Source organism: Vicugna pacos, chromosome 24 (assembly GCF_048564905.1).
Source record: "Vicugna pacos chromosome 24, VicPac4, whole genome shotgun sequence".
Lineage (NCBI taxonomy): Eukaryota > Metazoa > Chordata > Mammalia > Artiodactyla > Camelidae > Vicugna > Vicugna pacos.
In genome coordinates, this window is record NC_133010.1 from 15,717,275 (window position 1) to 15,737,455 (window position 20,181).

Here is a 20,181-nt window from a genome sequence, read left to right on the forward strand (position 1 = left end):
ATCTCTTGCCCTAAAAAGCCTTCACAGAGGAGCAAACACCTTGGTAGCTTGTTCCGTCACCTCTACTGCACTTTGTCCAATAAATTGGGTCAATATACTTCCTATTCTCAGCCTTTTCTTCTGACTCAACAGGATGCTGGCATCATTCCAAACCTGCTGGGGCCCAATCCTGATTTTATAGAAATTGAAAAAAAAATCAATGAGAGAAAAAACTGTTTCTGGCTAGCGCCACAGACACGGCCACAGGCAGGAGCTGGCCGGCGCGATCCGCGATCACCCACATGACCGGCTGGACACGGACTTTGTTATTTCACAGCACACCTTGTCATCCAAGTCTCTCGATTGTTGCAATCAGTGCTAGTGCTCCAGGGTGAAAATAAATAAATAACATTCTGGGCAGCGCTGTGAATACACACAGAACAGCAATAGACGGAGATTCTGCCTGCCGGGCTCTAATCAATTCTTGATTTTTTCTTCTTTTCCTTTTTTTGCTTATGCTTTGTCAGCTAATAGATTGTGACCCATGAAATTACTTCTTTGAAAAGGAGCTTGCTTTAGGTAATATCCTTCTTTCTAAAAGAAAATCTACTGATGATGGCATCCTTGGGTGAAGGCGGGGTTTCTGTAAGTCAGGAGGCAAAAGGGAAGGGTTATCTAGTGAGTAACAAGGAGAGATCCCTTGCTTTGAAGTCGATGAACTCTTTAAAAGGCTTTAGAAGCTACCTTCCCACGCAGCAGCCTAGGGATGGTAGAATTCATTTGAAGAGCCTCACTCAGAATAGGAAAAATAAAAATACAAACCTATCCAACTTGGCATGAAAAACATAAATGGGTTTGAATAATTGAAAGCAAGCAGACTTTACCATATTGCAGCCAAAACCCGAACAGCAAGCTGGCTCCTGCTACACAGAAAAGCAATCTAGGGCATTATCTCATGTGTCAGTCTTGCCACTTTTCTTAAAGAAAACTCTAGCAAGAGGATTTGTGTTTTAGAGATCAATGCCAGATAGGAGCACCATGAAGAATGAGTAGGCATATCTTTAAAATGTTGGAGAGGCAAGTTTTTAGGAGAAAATAAACCTATTCATAATTTGAAATCCTGTCTTTCCACTGCTGGTGCCAAGTAACAGACTTTGTCATCCATTACAGAAGCACAGGGTGTTTCAACGTTAAACGGGTGAGAGGAAAAGGCTGTTGCTCTAGGCAACTCTATTGCTATTATCTGTTTAAAAAGAAAGAAGAGCATCATTTTAATAAAGGAATGAAATACTTGTTTTCACCAGCAACAGCAGGATTTCACAGCTTTGCTTCACTCTTCCTTTTACTTACACACACACACACACACACACACACACACGTATTTTTATTGAATTATAGTCAGTTTACAATGTATCAATTTCTAGTTTACAGCACAATGTTTCAGTCCTACAGGAACATACATATATTCGTTTTCACATTCTTTTTCACCATAAGTTACTACAAGATATTGAATATAGTTCCCTGTGCTATACAGTATGAACTTGTTGTTTATCTGTTTCATACACACTAGTTCATATCTGCAAATCTCAAACTCCCAAAAAAATATGGAACACTTCATGAATTTGCATGTCATCCTTGCACAGAGGCCATGCTAACCTTCTCTGTATCATTCCAATTTTTTAGCATACGTACTGCCGAAGAGAGCACTGTTTCACTGTTCTAGCCTCTCCCAAATTAGCTCTCATTCCCTCCCATTGCACTGGTGCCATCACCTAGACTTTGTACAGAACATAACATACAGAATTCCCCTCATGCATGATGTTCAAATTAGAGTCACAATTTGACAGTAGTTTAAGCCATGCAACCAAGTAGGTTTCATTTAGAAATAGAAATTCTTGTCAGCTTCACAAAATAGGAGGAAAAATATAAAAACAAGTGGTGAAGAAAAAAAAAAAGCTAATGGGTTGTCCCTGGGACACAGACTGTTTGGAGTAAAAGGTTAATTTCATCAGCAGAAAAATTACCATCAGAGCAGAAATGGCAGTAATCAAACAGAAGTGGTAGTGGGGACAACACATACTGGAAATCAATGGGAAACTGGATAGAACTTGGAACAACTAGCAGATAAAGACATGTTACTGAATGAGACCAGACAAGAGAACTTACGACCAACCAATTCCAATTTGATTAAGAAGGTTATGAGTATCGGGGGGAGGAGAAAGAAGATGACTCTCTACTGATTTTGGAAGGAGAGATTGCCGATTGCCGGATGTAGCCTTTGAGGCTATCAAGCGCTCTGGGCTTAACTTAACACTTTGTCACACCTCCATTCTTTCTCTTACGTGTCAATATCCCACCCACTCTACAAAGAGTGTCATGGCTTGGCTCACTTCTGAAAGCTAAGCAGGTGAAACCTGGGTGTAGAGAAGTCCACTGTGAGTGATAAAATAAACCAGGTCTTCTCCTTTTACTAAACACTTGCTTCAATTATCTGCTGAAATAGAACCACTTCTACAACACTGACCGTGGAGAAGGAGGCTGCTCTTTAGCCTGGGCCTGACCCTGTCTGGGAGTGCCACAAATTCAAACATTATTTTTTTAAATTAAAAAAAAATAATAATACAAGATACAGCAAGTTGAAGATGTGGTTGTTGCTGGTTTGTTTTTTTCCCACAATTGGGGATGAAATGAGCTCTGTTTTACACTGCTGATGAAATGGAAAATTGTCATAGTCTTGCTGGAGAGCTGTTTGGCAATTGGCGTCAAGAGGTATAAAAACTCTTAGAGGCTACAGTTTTCCAATCTGAAAAATAAGTAGACATGACAACAGATGTACACACGAAAATGACCCTTCAGGGCTGAAGTATTTTAAAAGGCAAACTGTAAAAAACTTAAAATTGAGTGATAGGGAAATATTACCTAATATTAAGTAGTCATTTTAAATTAAATGTACAAAGAGTTTTAATGACTTGGGAAAACACTCCACAGCCTTTAGGCACTTTCAAATCATCGTGAGACAGCCCTAAAATGTGTATTATGCTAAGCAATTTAGTTTAGTCAATATAGAATATTCCACAGCTACATGTTTCATAACCAAAATATCCATCGGGGTATCGCCGAGATGATTTCTCTACGCCCTGAGAACACAAATCATCTCCATTCATTCTTTTGCAAGCAGTTATGTTTTTATTTAAGTAAGTAATAAATTCTATTTCTCCTTGTTACAAACACTACAAAACAAAGCAGAAGAACACCTAGTAGGTGAAGCATAACATAAAAGCCTCATTGACCACCACTCCAGCCCCTATTCTTCCTCTCAGAGGAGATCACAGGGTGAATCCTATTCTGCTTTTCAATATAGATGCGAAATACATATATACAGGTACATGTCTGCATATGCCACATATGAGAATGTTATATATAAGACCTACATATATACATGTGTACAACTGTATATACATACGTATGTATGTGTGCACATACACACATACTCACAGGCAGACACATGTACACATACACCAATCCAACATCTTCATGTAAAATTGCTGTCCCTTTTCAAAGACATCACCAACTTACATCCCATCAACGGTGTTTGCTCACATCTTGGTTAAAAATAGTTCTTATCAAGTACTTCAAATTTTGTCAACCTCATGAAAAAAGTGTCTATTATTTCAATTTGTACTTACATGTGTAATAATTTTCATATGTTTGTCAGTCATTTGTATATCGTCAACATAAATTGCCTGTTCATATCCACCACCCATTTTTTTTCTACTTAACTGCCTACCCTTTTCTTTAGATCCCCAGTAGCTCTTTATATTTAAACATAGCTATCCATTATCTGTTGATATGTGGCCAACATTTTTCTCCCGTTCTTTATTTTTAAGTTTACTGTATTGATGATGTATTTCTGTGAATAGAAGTTTTAAATTTTTTATGAGATCAAATTTGCCAGTCATTTTTTTAAGGCTTTTGGGATTTGCGGTTTTTAAAGAAAGAAATTTTAACCCTTGTAATTTAAAAACATAATGGAATTATCTTCTCCCATCATTTTTTAAATTCTTTTGTGGGGGGGGAGGGAAGCAGGTGTATTTATTTATCTAATGGAGGTACTGGGGATTGAACCCAGGACCTCATTCATGCTAAGCATGTGCTCTACCACTGAGCTCTACCCCCTCCCCCTCCTATTATTTTTACTGCTTCTATACACACTGTATTTTTTAACTTCTTGTATATAGTTTCTAGAAAAAAATCCATTTTTTCTGGATTTTTCTATTTGTTGCCACACAATTTACCCATTATTTTTATATAGTGTTTTAATCACTTCAATATTGACAAATAAAACCACTCCAAATTCTAATTTTAAATATACATAGTCTACATTTAGCTAGATTAGATTTACCAAAGTTAAATTTATTTTAGTGATTTTTAAAGAACCAGCTTTTAGTTTTAGGTACAGGAGTATTTTGTCAATTCTTATCTTTATTCTTATTAATTCCTTCATTCTATTTCCTTTGGCTTTATTATTTTCCTAGAATCTTAATTAATATGTTAATTTCTTCTTTTCAGTTTTTCTTATTTTTAAACAGATATGAATATGTATTTGATTTATATGATGTACTTAAAATTTTATCTTCCTTCTGAATAGATTTGGAGCTTTTTAATAGCAAAACTCTCCCGTCAATGACACTTGTGTTTTGATATTTGCACACAGTCTGAAAGTTGCCTATTAATAGAAAATTTCAAAGTATTGAAATTTATTTTCATGATTAATATGTCTGGTCTTCTTGAGTCAAATCCTTGACTTGTCTTTGGTCAACTTCTCTCCCAGAAAATGCAATCTTCCAGTTATTACTAGCTTATTTTAAGGAGATTTTAAAGCAAATTAATAAATTTTTATTTTATTTTATTTTATTTTATTTTATTTTATTTCTAGATAGGTCATCCAGATTTTAAAGGACCATGTGTGTTAGATCTGGAAAGTTGAAAGAAAGAAGTATCAACCTGTTTCCTCCAGGAATTCTGAGTCTTATCTCACAGCTACGCTACAACTTATGGTCAAATGTGAGTTAGCAGGAAGACTTGGGAACCCTATAAGTTTTCCTTCCTTTAGGAAGGAAATGGGCTCTTTTACCTTCACATTCTTCTTCTTTCCTTCCTATGCTGAGTCCACTCCACTCATGGCAGAGTTTAGAGAGTCAGCCGTCAGTGATCTCAGTCATTCTTATCCTCCTGTCCCCAAAACTAGCAAGATCCATTCTCATAAAAACAAACATCTAAATCTCAGGCCGTTTGTTAAATGTGTGAGGAGTTTTACGACAGCAGATGCTCAACTTCTAATATCACTGTGCCTGAAAAAACTGCATTTTCATTGCTATTTATCCTATGCCACTTTTGAGTTAAAAAAATTTTTTTTGCCTAATGACCTTATTTTATGCAGAGCATGTGATTAAAATTAAAGTGATACTACTGTTCATTCCACATACAAACTATTTTTCATCTTGGGAAAAAGACTGATTAGTCCCAGAGAACACTGCTGCTTAGTAGTTATGACTTCACCATTTTGCAGATGAAGAGAGAGAGGAGGAAATGAATAAAGACTCAAAGGAGAATATCTATGTGGACCTGCAATCAAAGCTGGATTTTTAAGGTCTGTGATTTTTCATCTCAACCTCAGACCTGTCCTCACTCTATTTAAAGTTATAATCATAATTCACTGTCAATTAACTGGGAAAGTTAACCTAAATTCATTCCAACAAAAAGAAAGAAAGGAAAGGAAAGGAAGGAGAGAGAGAAAGAAAGAAAGGAAGAAAGAAACAAAGAAACAAAGAAAGCAAGCAAGCAAGCAAGCAAGCAAGCAAGAAAGAAAGGCAAAAAGGCTATTAAGTCTGTTATTAACCACACTGGGCTGTTAATTCCTCCACCCTGGCGGTTTGGTCTCCTGGAAGACATCATGAAACCACCCACCCTTGTGTACCATCACATGATTTATAAATCATCCACACACAAAAATGGCTGCTTCTGCCCCCAAATCTCTATGGCCCACAGAGCCTGCCTTATCACTACAAAGATTACTATACATGATGGTGTGGGGATGGGTAGGAGACTTGCAACTATTTAGGGAATCTTTAGGTTCGTAAGGAGGAGAGGAAGTTTTTTTTTCTCTCTTTTGAGAAACATCTTTGAAGATTTTACTCCAGAGGAAACCCTCAGTTATAAATAACCTGCCCACATGATTTCCCCTACCCCAACACCTTTTCTTAAATATACATATCTCAGAAATCTCTTCTCTCCATTATAATGCCTAAAATACCCCCAAATTGAATTGCATTTTAATTAACAATAATTGTCTTCAAAAATCCAAATATCTTTGAGAGTATTATAGATCTGTCCATTCACCAATACCCCAGCAACTTTTGTTGGAGAAATTAGCTGTTGAATTTGTGAGGACTGCAGAGCAGGCCTGGACTGACGTGCAAAAGGTAGACTAGTGGTCCTCAGACTTTAGAATATGTGCCATCAAATTCTAGAATTGGGGAAAATGTGAAGTTTGGGGCCCCATCTCAGAGATTCTAAATCAGTAGGTTTGAGGTAGGTACAGGAATCTGCATTCAAACAAGTATCTCCATGTGATTCTGATGCATGTTGCTCAGCCCCAGGAAATGCTGCGCCCTGGTGGTGTGCACAGCACGTTCCCTGCACCCCACATGCAGCCCTGTGCATCTCCCATTTTAATAAGGGTTTAGGAAATTTGAATACATGGAACACAGGCGATCATGACAAGGCTAGCATGGAAAGGTAGATGGATATCTGAAAATGACTCAGGGCCAAAGTATTCTTTGCCATTTCAAAATTTCATCAGAGTTTGGCTTGGCACCCAGGAGAGAAGCAACCTCCCATTCTCTTCCTCCTTTTCTTTCTCCTCCTGCTCTACTTCGACAAAACTCCCTACGCTCACAGCCTAGAATCTATTTCACATAGTCAGCTATCACAGAAAATTTTTTTTCTGTGTTCCATTGGGAATCTATCTCTCATTTTAGCATGGCTTCAGTAAGAAAATTTACAAAGTACAAACAATCCAACACACCTCTTCCCAAAGATAAAAACTTCAGTGCAAACTAAAAAGGAAATCAGACATTCCAAATTCCAAAAGGAACATAAAACAATGCTACCTGTCAAGCACCAGCATGTAAATTGGTTATATTGCCTCTCAAAAAAAAAAAATTGCAGTGATGAGAAGGAGGATATTAAGGGATTATTGCCATATTTTAGGTTTCCAAAGTCTTTGTAGTTGTTCCTTAGAATGTTTCAATTAAAGTGCTCTAAATTTTTAAATATAAAACAAATTCGTAATCAGGTAAGTACAAAAGGATATTCTAAAGCCATTTTATGAATGAATTTTGGATTATTCACCTGCTTCTTTCCATCAGGACAGCAAACTGTAGTCTCTTCACTCCTTTGTGATATAAAGCGTGGAACTCAGACTTGCATCACCTAGGAACTCCTTAGGAATAAAGAATCACAGGCCTGATCGCAGATCAACTGAATCCAAACCCACAGGTCAACAAGATGTCTGGTGGCGTGCACACATCAACATTCAAGAAGCACTGTTTTATTTCACAGTAGGAAGGATTCAACCCTGGAGGAACCCAGAAGCTGTGCTAGGGACACTCTCCAATGCTGGTGATACTGAGTGTCTTGAGTTTGGGTCTGAAATATTCAGAGAGATTGTGACTTCAGAATTGATGTTCAGAAATAAACCCATTTTTATGAATGCAAGTTCCTACAAAAATGTGTATATTATTGACATTTCAATTTCTACTAAGGAGTCTGTGAAACAAGCTTAAGTCCTCATTCTGGTGATCGTCCCATGTATAGATAATGGCGGTCTCTTCAATAGAGAGTAGGATCAAGAATGCTAGAATTTTTTAAAATACATGTTCAAAACCATATAATACTGTGAAACAAATGTTTTTTCCACCCTCATTCATTTAGTCGCCCTAATTAAGCTACCTGTTTTTTGGCCCCTTTCAGTGAAAATGCAGAAGAGAAAACTGTTTATGTTGAGCATCCTTAAACCCTCTCCATTTCTTTGGTTATGAAATCCAGAAGCAAATTTTAATTCCTCACTCCATGACTCTCCACCTCAAATATCCCAGACCCTCAACAACAGACATCAACAACATTGTGAAAACACACACAATAAAATGGATGAAAAAAGGAAGAAGAAATGGATTAAAGGGATCATTCACAAATGACATTGTTTAATTTCTCTTTTTAGTTTAAACAATGGATTTTGCTTGGTCATTAGCTTCCTAGAAATGAGGCTCCAGATCCCAGAAACTGGGGTTTCGGGTACTTCAGCTTATCACCAGCTGTGGTAAGTAATTCTTTTACCATGAGTCAAGGACAGAGTTCCTGTCCTTTGAGGAATATTTCCCTCACTTTATTCCTTAAGTTTTAATAACTGCAGCCACTACCCAAGCCAATCAACATGAAAATATATGTATAATTTTTTCAAAAGCAAGATGCAGAAGAGCAGGTAGATGAACGCAAAGCCATCAGCATAATCAAACAACTTAAAGGACGTTGCTTTAATGAATTCATGATGCATGTGGTGAAAAAACTTTATTTTATTCTCCATAATAAAACACTATCCAATTTGGATGACCCAACTTTCACTCATTAAAATTATATTATCTCTAATTTACTTTGATTAACTGATTTTTTTCTAACTCTACATTATTCCAATTTATGACAGTTTCTTTTACCATTTTCACACAATTTCACACATTTCAACAGTATCTTTTTCAAAATTTTGATACTTCCTAGTCAACTGCAATATTGCAGGTAATCAGCCTCTCTCATGCAGGAGATGGCCCTGCCTTGGAAATGCCACATACGTTCAGCAGAAAAAAGTCACGGTTAGCATTCATCTTTGATGAGTATATACCCTCACTTAAACGGAGAATAAAGGGAGGCAGAGATTCATGATTTAGCTTATATAATTCAACATCTTCATTTATGCTGTATAATTACATATACTTAGGTTTACTAATAGATGGGGGTGGTAAATGTAGCTAGACGCAACATTTAAACAGAAAGAAAAATAACTTGACTTTATAGGACGATGCCTTTACTAGGAGTTGGGAGCTTAGCAACCTCTGTAAATACACAAGCAGATATATACAACCATATGCAGTGCGTGTAGAGTTTCTCAATGTCTATCAAGTAGCTTAATGCTATCAAAGTACTCCACTGATAATAAAACACAAGGCTCAAAGGACAGCAAGAATATTATTCCATGTAATGTATTATGCATCAATAGTTTCAGCCGAGCAAATCCTACCAGCCTCTCAGGCCACCACAACAGAGCTAGTGAAAGGAATATTAACTGATTCAAGAAACAGAAAAGTAAAAAGAAGAAAGGGAGACTAACGGGCGTATAGTAAAGACCCTCCTCTCTGGCCTTTTTTTTTTTTTTTACTTCCGGCCATTTTTCTCTATCCGCCTTTTGTCCCACAAATCTACTCCGTGGATGGATTCTCCACTATACCCTCCATTCTCCAGATCACCATTTGCGCCTTCTTTTGCTTTCATTTTTCTTTCTCTTACTCTGTTTTTTCTTTATCTGCCATCAAGCTCAATTCAAGGTCAAAGTCAAATACATACTTGTTGCCATTCAGGCCCAGATATTTACTCATCAAATTAAAGCGTCTTAAATCAGTCCATTATCACAACCACACGCTAATTCCAACCCTAATGAATAGGTGTATCCCACAGTCCATGACATTATTTCCACCTGAGCAATACTGTTGGAATTTTTTTTTTTTGCATAGAAAGACTACTTCATCACAAACATCAACATCAATTTTTAAAGAAGATGTGCTGAAGTCCCTTTGCTCTGCAATAGCGTCTAACTCTCACTTTTAAGAAAGATAAATTGGGTCCAATTTCAGGAAATAGTTGCTATTGCCAAATTTTAACAACAAAACTATACCTTGATCTTTAAAATCCCTTTCTAATGATATCTCGCATACCAATTGTATGGGAAAGACTTATTTTACGCAGTTTAAGATCCTTTCTCATCATTGTATAAGAAATGAAACAGATCATTTCTATTGATGCTTCCTACGAGATACGTGCTTTATTTCCTGGGTACCATACCAAAAAATAATGCACTCAAGAATTAGGCAGATTACACATATTGGCACGAGCATTTTGAAAACAATACCAGAAAGTTTGAAGGAGCCCCGAGAGAAGTTTTTTTCAGCTTCACTATTTTCCAAAACAACACGGAGTACCAGCTTTGAAAAACGTTCCCTGTCGAGCTTAAACATGCTACCTGCTCAAGTCTTTGAAATGCGGACTTCAAATTCTAAGGAAGACGTGCCCCTGAATATCAGGAATTTATTGCCTTAGTTAAGCCATCTCAATCGCTTTTTGGAAACACAGTCATACCTGTCTCCTGGCTTTGCCAGCCCTTCCATCCAAGCCTGAGGGTCTCTTGCTTTTTCACCTCCCACCTCTTTGACTTGCGGTCTCTGCTCAGAAGCAATTTCATCATCAAGCACATGTCACAGCAGGTGTGGGCAGACAGGTGCTCACCTTTTTATTGTTGCTGTTCACAGAAAGACAAGAGTCTCGTTTATGAAAAGTGGTGCAGGAGAATTCCAGCCAAAACTTGGGGGGACATCAAACCTCAAAATGTGCAACAAGCATCCTATGGAAATTTTGTAAGACAAATTGAGCAGGTGGTGTGGGGGCTTCCTGTGTTGTATTTCATCTTTGTAAAAAGCCTTAACATTTTAGGCAAAGTGACCTCAAATGAAACAATACCATGTGATAGGTGGATGATAGATAGATACATAGATACATAGATATGTATGCATGTATAACAACATTCAATATGTATAAATTATTTAAATGAGAGTGGAGAAAGAATTAAGAAAAGCTTCTTCCTCCTGCAGCTCCCTGTAAGACCTCAGCTTATCTTCTGATGCACTCTGTCTCCTGATGGCAGCTCTTGCCCACTCTTCTCTGTCCCCTATGTCCTCTCTGATTCAAGAAGCAGAATATTGCAATCCAATAATAGGCTTCAAGCAGTCTCTGTCACACAAGTAATGTCACCAAGATCACCAGAAAAAGTACAGCTAGTTATCTCCCCTCTGTCAATGCCATACAAAGGCATTTGCACCAGTCTTTTTATGATAAATAAAAAGCCTTCAACCCCCACCTATTTTTTTTTTAGAGAAAGCACAACTCAATACTCTATTGTTCAAAACACTTTTGCAAGCTAGACCTGAAATTATACATTGAACATAAATTATGTTTGAAATAGGCTCCTTTATACAGTTTAGAACAAATGGCTTCCAGATGAGAGTGAAAACTCAAAAACAGAGCCTAGAATTCAGAACTGTACTGTTGGATTATGGAATTTGTAGGCCAAGACCAAATGAAGGCTCAAAATCTGCTAAAAGCCACTTGGCTCCTTGGAGAATGTTCATCATGGATGCTATGGAATTTCTGTCAATTCCTAAAACAACCAAATATTCTCCTTTAGAAACCTAAATAAATGAGAAGAGACAGTTGTTTGTTTTTGTTTTCGTTTTTCCACGTAACATAGCATTAAGTTCAAAAGGAAAGTTTGGAGCTAAACCCGTTAGTCGGAACAATACAGAGCAAATCCCGGCGAAGTATCCTCACGGCCTCTGTGCACCTACACCATTCTCTGGATATTTTTCCCCCTGTATTACCAGATGCTGAGTCTCCTGCCTTGGGAAAGGGAAATATAAAAAGAGTACACATGTCTCATTCTTTCACAGAATGTTCTTCTCTTTCGAAACCAGAAAATATTCAGAACCATAAAATAATTTGAAATTAACAATTTCTATGACAAATCCATCCCTCTCTTAGCACACTGAATGTATGCAACAGTTTACTGAGATAGCAACAGTGTAATATAGAGGAGAAAGACCAGAATTTTGATTTGGGAGAATTGGGGTTGAATCCCAACTTCAGTGCCTACAAAGTAATGATCTCCCTGAGCTTCAATTTCCTCCTCTGTAAAATGAACGTAGTATCTAGTTTTCAAGGATGTTGGCAGGGTCAGGGATAATGCACACAAGTAGGTAACACAGTTTTCAACACATAATAGATCGTTAAATGTGAGACCTATTACACTGTTGGTATTATGGACCAAACAGAAGTCACGTGCCTGTCCTGGGATTTATTCAGTAATACCTCCCTGGATCTGTGTACATCCAAGAGCGTCCCAGGTATGCACTGTCATTGCTAGTTACCTCTAGTCTCCAAGAAGAAGCCTGGTTTCACTATGGGTGTAGGTGTGAACTGGAACTCCATATTCACAACTCTGAAATAAATGGAAACTAACCACTGTTACATGAATCAGCAAAGCCCTTTTCTACCTTCTCCAGTACATTTTCTTGTATGCAGCGTTCCTTTGACAAACTTTATCATAATTTATACTTAAAGAAGCACCAATAAATTAGAGAGAAACACATGCATGTAGCTCAAAGTTGTCTGAACTAAAGTACTCAAAACATACTAGGAAATAAACCTCTGACAAATCTGTCTCCCTTTTCCCCATGACTTCTCCTGTCTTCTTTCTGCCTGCTCTTCATCACTGGAAGTCCCAATCCCATCCGTTTTCACAAAGGTCACCTCTTCCTTAAAAGACAATTCCTGTCTCCTATTTAACTATCACAGTAATACGGTTATATATTTTAAAAAGTAATTATTATTCACAAGTAAGTACGAAGCTGTTGCTTCTGTAATAGCACACGCCAGAAACCTGGGAATCTTTCATCCTCTTATCTGTAGCCAATTCGTGCCAAGGTCACCTTGGGTGGCCGCATACTCTCTGTTGCCTCTGTCACGTCCTGAATTCATCACCTTTCCTGGCCTGGCCCACCATAAAGCCTCCCAGCTGGTCCTCCTGCCTCCAGTCCGGAGCCTCTGCGATTTTTCTACCCACTGTTAACAGGACATTCTCTTTAAAGCACAAATCTCCCCTCAGCACCAACTCTGTAAATGCACTTTCTTATGTCTACTTAATGCAATTCCAAGTCTGGAACATGACTGCCTGATCTCTCCTGAGAAGGGAGGTTCGAACAGGGGCCCAGAGTTTGGGTTTTAGATTTGCCCTCTCCTCGGTTTGCGGGCCAGTTCCAGCATTACTAGCTGTGTGTCTTATACACTGGTCCAACTTCTTTAGCTTTGGTGTCTCTCTGTAAAATGAGGATTATCTGGAGCATTAAGTGCAATCGTGAATTTATAGTGACTAGCAGAGGGCCTCCCACATAGAAACTGCTTGGCAAGTGGTTATTCATTTTTTGGGGGGGATATATATATATTAAAGTATATATATAATATATAGAATATAATATATATTTTATTTTTAAAATATATATTGTTTTTATTATTAAAGTAGAGTCAGTTTACAATGTTGTACTAATTTCTGGTGTACAGCACAATGCTTCAGTCATACATGAACATACCTATATTCATTTTCATATCCTTTTTCACCAGAAGTTACTACAAGATAGTGAATATAGTTCCTTGTGCTATACAGTATGAACTTCTTGTTTATCTATTTTATATACAGTAGTTACTATCTGCAAACCTCGAACTCCCAATTTATCCCTTCCTACTCCCTTCCCCCACTGGAAACTATAAGTTTGTTTTCTATATTTGTGAGTCTGTTTCTGTTTTATAAATAAGTTCGTGTGTCTTTTATTTTAGATTCCACATATAAGTGATATCATATAGTTGTTGTTTTTTTCTCTTTCTGGCTTCCTTCACTTAGAATGACGATCTCCAGGTCCATCCATGTTGCTGCAAATGGCATTACTGTATTCTTTGTTATGGCTGAATAGTATTCCATTGTATAAACATACCACATCTTCTTTACCTAGTCATCTGTCAATGGACACTTAGGTTGTTTCCATGTCTTGGATACTGTTATTGTTATTCTTAGTGTGGTCCCCTACTGGAAATCTACCCTCATGGTCTACTTCTCACTCATCCAACTCCAGACACTGGAAGTTCCTTGACAGAGTGATGCTCTCTCAGACCTCTTCACCCTAGAATATACTATCATCTCTGCCTAGAGGATTCTCCATCCCTGCTCATTTCACTAATAATAGTCATTATATTAATAACACATAGTAGGTATGACTCACTGCCCACAATCTTGGGCATGCAAGAAATATAACATTTTAGCATAACTAAAATTAATTTTCTTTTTTAAGCTCTATTTTTCTGGGGAGTGAAAATTTACTGTTAACCCATTCATGAATCCATCTCCCTTTTACCACCTCCTCGGGGCTATGTTAGTTCTGAGACACTCACACTGCAAGGGGCAGTTGTCAGTGGTCTTTCTCAGCCCATGCCTGTAGCCCTGATACATGTACCATCTTTACCTAGCCCTTGGTCCTCCATCAGGCAAGCCTGGGAAATCCATGCTATGTCCATGCCCTTCTTGGTCATTCAAGTATTTATTCTGCTACTTCTGCCTTGCTCTAAAACTGACAGAGTCTGATTCTGCCTAGATCTCCTAGATAGTGACTTCTTCTCTGGGGTCCTGTCATGTCTCTATATATAATCATGTCTGCATGTGGAGGCCCCAGGTCCCCTGCAGAGGCTCTGCACACCCTTTCCCACCAAGATTTAACCCTTTTGGTGGTGGTGAAATGGAGCAGGACCCTCTGGGGTCCTCCCCAGTACAAATACTTTGCGTACTCCATTCAAACAGTTGCTAATCAGGGCAGGGAAGGGATGCAGAGACCAGGGAGGAACAGTCAAGAAAAAATAGTGCAACCTTGGGGCAGGGTTCTGGTTCCTCAAAGAACATATGTGATAGTATCTTTGAGTTCTTCTGCAGGAACTAAGGCCCCCACCCAGGGGGAGGATGGTAACTTCAGGCTGAGCACAAGATTCTTGGAGCACCGCCCTGTTACCTCACCACCAACCAATCAGAAACAGTCACACATCCTGCAGTCCTCACCCCTAATTTTGCCTATAAAAAGTTTCCTACGAAAACCACTGGAGGATTCAGATTTTTCAAGCGTAAGCCACCCATTCTCCTTGCTTGATCCTGCAATAAACCTTTCTCTGCTCCATATTCCAATGATTCAGTCTGTTTGGCCTCACTGTGCGTCGAGCACACCAACTTTAGTTTGGTAACACTGGGAGTTGGGGGCAAGGTGTGATGTCCTCTTTGACCCACAAGCTGAGATTTCATGAATCCTCCTTCTCAACTTCATCTAGTCTGACTCATCAGAGTTTTTTTCTAAGCCTTAAGTCCTTTGGAGTCTATGCATTTTCCACCCCCAAGTTTTTTTTTTTTCTCTGCTTATGGCTGTAACAAACCTGTCCATGAAGCAATGAAGCCAGCAGCCTAACTGCTCTCATTGAGAATGGTGAAGTGACCATAAGGAATATTGGAAGAAAGAAATATTTTTTGACATTTCAAAATATTATAACAATATCACATGAAAAACAGCTAACAGTTACTGGGTGAGTTAGATACATCCTCTCACAATTTCCAGTCTGTATCTGTCAGGGTCCCAGCAGGCCACAGATGGTGCACTCAAATCAGGATGCTTGGAGCTGGGTTTAATAAAGGGACTGTTTGCAAATGTTTGGGCAGCATGTAGATAAACCAGAAGAGAGAATGCAGCTCCCTGGGGCTAGCAATGGGGTGAGGAGGCTTAGCATCCCAAGATCCAAAGAAAAAAGACAGGGAGCAGAATCTGGAAACCAGGAGAGGGTCCTGGAGATCTATCACCTTGAGGAAAGCAGTGACCTTTAATTAAGAGGCAGGCAGCCAGAGGCAACCCTGCCAGAAGGAAGCCTTTGGAATAAATACAACAACCTCATTCCCTGCCCTCCCTCCCGTCTCCTTCCAAGGCTCAGGAATAGGAAGTTAGAGCACAAACAAGGAGACCTGTAGAAGAAGCCCGTCAAGATGGGTTTGTGGAGCAGAGAGCAAGACGGGGAGACACGGAAGGCAGATCCACAAGGTCAGGTGGAAGATACGCAGCACACAGTCCATAAGACACTACACATTCAAGTCCTACTCTGTCTTAGCTCTGGCTGCTATAACAAAACACAAGAGACTGGATGGCTTAAACAGCAGTTATTTTCTCCCCATTCTGGAGGCTGGAAGTCTGAGATCAGGGCACCAACAGGGCCAGGTTCTGGTGAGGGCTCTCTTCCTGGCTTGCAGACGGCCATCTCCTCACTGTATCTTCGCATGGCCTTTCCTCATGAATGCACAGAGAGAGAGAGAGATCTCTCTCTTTCTCTCCTTATAAGGCCATCCACTCCATTGAGAATGCCTGCCCTCATGATATAATCTAGCCCTAATTATCTCCCAAAAGACCCACCTCCAAATACCATCACACTAGGGGTTAAGATTTCAACATATGAACACGGGTGATGGAGGTTGAGGAGAGGGGACACAAACATTCAGTCCATAACAAACTCAAATGGTATTTTCTTAATGAAGTCTTCCTCATCTAGCAGAACTGGCTTTTCCTAGATTTTATCCCATGCTACAATGCTTTGTACATAACTCTGTGAAAGACATACAAATACTACATTGCATTTTTAGTGCAAATGTCTTTCTCTTTCACTGAATTGAGAGCCTTAAGAAGAGAGAAAAAATTACTTTTTTTTTCTGATACCAATGACAGTACCTAAAATATAAAATATAGTGTGCTGGATGAATGAACAGATACATGAATAAATGCCTTTTCTCCACTGCTCAGGATCAAACTCCTTAAAGAACAATTCTTTCACAGATAAAACTAATTCATGGTATCGTCCTTCTTCTCCTTGGAAAATATCTGTTGTTTAATCATGGTATTTCATAGTTACTACCCTAGCATTTGTCAGATTGAAATGGATTGCTCCAATAATGTGAATTTTAGACATAGTAAGAGAAAAGGGGAAAAAAGGAGTGTGTGGCAGGAAGATAAAATATATACTGTATCTATTTGGAGGCAGATGTATCTATGAAGTTCTCTGACTTTCAGCTAGAACTTACTTGAGTTGACCACAAATATTAACATGAATTCAGTGGGAAATCCTTAAGCATGATCCCACCTAAAATTACAGTACAACCCAATGTATTTTTTGCCAGTAGAAAGTTTTCTTGTTTTGAACAAAGCAAATATATATTGATAAATTGAAGTTAACTGTTAATTACCTATCTCAGGTAGGGGAGGCAAGCACAGTTGTGCAGTCAGCGCACTGCACAAAGACCCCTGGATCAAGAGAGGGACAGAGATGACTCTTCTTGCTAAACTTGACACGGGGCTGCATGTACCTGAAGAAAAGGGGCTTCTTTCTTCAAATAAAAGTGAAATTAACGGATCCAGAAGTTGTTTACCCAGCAGAAGCAACTTTTCCAATTTACTGGGAGGTCCCTCTAGGCCAACAGCAGCCCTGACCCCAAGCTCACCTCAAATTCAGTATAGCCAAATAAACTGTCCATCCTACACTTCTCTCTTTTTAATAATACAATCATTATCCTCAACTTGTTTGCTCAAGATTAGGGTATTAGTTTTGACTCTACCATCTCCTTTAACTCCTCCATCAATCACTGGTTTAGGTGTTCTTAGTGAAATGAGGAGGGATTTAAACAAATAAAGATATGTTGTCCACAACTGTGTGCCCAGGACTACAGTAGCTGTTTAGGAAAAGTACAAAAAGAATCTAAGACAAAGACCAGGTTCTCTAAAAGCACAGCATTTAGTTTGGGAGATAAAAATAGAAAGCCCTGGAATGACAAAAAACTGAAAAGGACAAGAAATGGAAAGTATTGAGTAATAAGCACAGAAATAGTCACTGCAATGCCTGTATGTCCCTGACTACAGCCCCCACCTTGTCCTGACATCCTCATGCCTCTCTTAACCTCCAAGATGCGGAGGGAGCATATTCTGTCACTTCCAGCTCCTTCAGCCTCCTTCCCCTGCTGCCATCCAGGACAATAATCGATGTTCTCTAAATCTTATGCAAAAAGTGAATATGAGCAGTTTCAGAAAACATTATTTTTACTAATGGAAAACATACAAGCTGAGTGAAAACCATATGCATAATATGTAAATGAATTTTTAGGACAAGCCCTTCCAAATATCTTGCTCACGTACTTCCAAACATAATTTTTTAAAGGTATACAGCCCTCTCACATTTTTAAGTTAACATTTAAAACTTTTTTACGTATCTTCAAGCAGTTGCAAGGATGTAATTTCCAACATATTGTAAATGTTGGGTTGTTTAAAGAAAACTCCTGTCTAGCTTATTTAAATATATCCTATGGAAAATTACCATAGCAATTTGATACTTTCCAATATCCATTTTAAAAGTACATGACAAAACTTTTTTACACCATTCCTTTTTCTCCTTGAATTCATATTTCCACTCCATTTCACTGCAAAATTTTCACCTCAAATAATATATTTTTATGCACTAAGTTTTGTATTGGTAACCCATCCATATATTTCTACTTTCCGGGACAATTAATATTCTGATATTAATTTTATTAAAATATTTAAATATTAATTTAATTTAAATAAACATTTTGATAATTAGTATACAATTCATTGAACCAACATAAATGTGTCTGATACTTTGATCAACAGTAAGCATACAATGTAAAATATTATGAGAAATGCATATCTTAGTAAAAGAAATTTTTAGAAATCAGTTCAGTATCTGTGAATACTTATTAATTATTGCTAAAATAAGACACAGTTCTAAATCAATTATATTCTTTTCACTTATTTGTGGAAGGGAGCATTTGGCAGCCTTGCTCAAATAAATAAGTAGTTGGGAATAAAAATCCTTCTTTTTTTCCTGTAGTAACATCACTCACTTATTTAAACTGCCTCCAAGTTTTATGTAAAAAAAATCACATCTTATCAAAATCAAAATTAATAATCAATCAAGCGTCAACCTGGTTAGGTTCTTTACATTTTGTTGAAAGAAGTGCACAGGAAAGCACTTGTTCAGGGCTCCTTACCAGGCCCTTCGTTAGCGGCTCTCACTTTCTCAGCATCAATGACAATATTTCAGATTGTCTCCTTGTCTGACAGGCAGGAAGTCTGTTCACCCCAGAGCAGTATGCCAGAATGAGATTCTAGATTGGTACGAGGAAACCCGTTCTTATTTAAAGTAGGAGAGGGGTCATGGTGAGACCCTGTGTGACATCTCAACCACAGATCACTTTTCAGAAAAATAAAAATGAAAGTTGAGGATTCAGTAATTAACTTCCTTAGAACCATGTCCTTGAAAGGTCTCCATGAAACCTCAAGGGTATTTATACCCCATTTTGAAGACTGCTACCCTGACCTCCACCTTTCCCATCAGATTAGGTGGCCTAACTCATTCTTCTAAGATAAGGTATCACCGGGCCACTTTAGCACTCAATAACTCCCAATGCCTCTCCAATGCATAGGATACAAACTCATAGACCCAGGTATCAATCTAAATGTGATCCTTGGTCCTTCCTAATCTGTCCTCCCACCTTGACATCCTTCCTTGAAACCTAAAGTAAGCAGTCTCTGCTCCAGTCAGTGGCTCTCCTCCCCAGCGCGTGCCCAGCTCACTTTCAGATCACATCTTTGCTCATGTTACTTCCTTAACTTGGAACACTTCATCCTCCATCATCCTTCCTAAGTGTGGTCATCTTCGTAGATTCCTTCACCTAGGAAATTTCTCATCAGACTCAACCGATGGCTGATTTCTGGTGAGCTTATACACAAAACAAAGCCACAAATATCAGAACTACTTTTATTGAGGAGAGGGGGATGAATAAAAAGCCGTTGCATTGTCAAAACATATGATCTTTTATTGTCTGCTACTTTTTCCTACTGATTAATTTTGCATTTCTAATCAGGCAATGATTGGACAGTGTTATGGAACAGTGTTGTTTCTGTATTTCCCTCACTAACAAACTAGATGCCCCCCAAAAAGTATAAAGCATAAAAAGTGTTTGATTCAAGGCAGACACAATCATCAAACATAAAACAGCTCTTTCTTCTGAATCTTTAGGGTCTTTTACACATCTTTCCAAAAGAGTCCTTTGGGCATCAAATAACCAATTAAGTCTTCCAAAAGAACTGTAGCAAGTAAACTAGGTAAGAACTTATTCACTACAAGTTTTAGTGAGTG

General features: G+C 38.3%; 1 long non-coding RNA gene and 1 other non-coding gene across 2 annotated transcripts in view; both read right to left on the bottom strand.

Annotated features, from left to right (window-relative positions):
- The window catches only part of LOC140689005 (uncharacterized), a 182,713-nt gene that overhangs the window by 124,486 nt on the left and 38,046 nt on the right, over positions 1-20,181 (bottom strand). The window lies entirely within an intron of this gene.
- On the bottom strand, positions 1,578-1,686 carry LOC116285360 (U6 spliceosomal RNA). Its single transcript, XR_004195040.1, has one exon. It is a non-coding gene; the product is annotated as a U6 spliceosomal RNA (small nuclear RNA).